Below are 1361 nucleotides of genomic sequence, written 5' to 3' on the forward strand. Positions count from 1 at the left end.
ATAGTTTTATTGCATATAATTTACATATCATACAATTCAATTGGTCAATCATATCAAGGAGAATTATACAATCATTACCACATCAATTAGATCACCCACTCCCTCCACAACACTACAACCACCCCTATGATTAAATTGCCTTTAAAATGAGCTTTGCATTCACAATCAGTTCTAGGGCACCCTCCCTACTCCCGACTTAATTATTTACTCCTGAAATCCACTTTCCCCTCCCTATCTCTCCCCCCACCCCTGTATTCCCTTAGTCCCCTATCTCTCCCCCCACCTCTGTATTCCCTTAGCCCCTTGTATCAGTGGTTATCATTAAGTATCCACTCCTCCTGTGTTTCACATCTGGGAGACCCAACAGAAAACAATAAAAAACCAAATCGCACTAAGGTGTAAGAATAAATTATAATTGTATAAAAGACAAAAATACAAATAATGTGTAAGAAGAAAAAGACCCCCATCAACATTCAAAAAGCCAGGAAGGAAATTTCTGTCATGGAGCAAGTACAGATAATTCAGGTCGCTTCCATAGGGTGATCAACTAGGCAAGTACCAAGTTCAATCCAGCAAAATCAAGATTACAGTGCTCTCTGCCTGATAGTAAGGCTGTTTGAGCCTCTTGCCTGTGGCTACAGCTGATCTTTGCCCATGCTCAGTCTGACTAGATACTCTGTAGATGTGTTTTACGATCCCACTGTCTCCCATAGCCCTCCACAAATGGGGTATTTTCCTAAAGAGTAATTAAATATAACTTACTAAGTCATCAATTGCCCTAGTAATTCCATTTGAAGCAACACTGACTGTGTGTATGTGTGTTTGCTGTAACTTGGGAATTAATACATATGTCATATCATTTCATAGTTAGTTCAATCCTGTCAAATATAATTGTATAATTGCTTCCATAATTAGTCTCCAAACATACTTTTTCTTCCTGGACTCCTGACAGCATCTCCCTCTTTTCTCCCCCACCTCTCTATGCCCCCTTCCCCCCAAACCTTATTATATATTCTTTCCCTATATGTTCAACATCGCTGAGTTTCATTGACTGAAAAAGAAAAAACAAATAACACTGCTTCAACAGGGTAAGTCCCAGTGATGATGCCCCTCTGAGATGCAGCCTGATATAAGCAAGCAGAGGCAGAATATACAAGAATGGCTGTCTCACGATTGCCAGAATGAAACATATACTAATACAGTATACACTAATACAGTATACAGGGTGTTGATGTACAAAGTATTCAGATTCACAAACTCACTTTTGGCTGTATAGAAATATGTATGTCTTTGAGAAACTAAAATGTGGTCTATCAACATTTATCCAAAAAAATCTGCCAAAAAAGTAAGGGTTTTTTTTT

This window comes from Echinops telfairi, unplaced genomic scaffold (assembly GCF_000313985.2).
Source record: "Echinops telfairi isolate 266 unplaced genomic scaffold, ASM31398v2 ScPeMD7_7468;HRSCAF=8506_0, whole genome shotgun sequence".
In the NCBI taxonomy this organism is placed as follows: domain Eukaryota; kingdom Metazoa; phylum Chordata; class Mammalia; order Afrosoricida; family Tenrecidae; genus Echinops; species Echinops telfairi.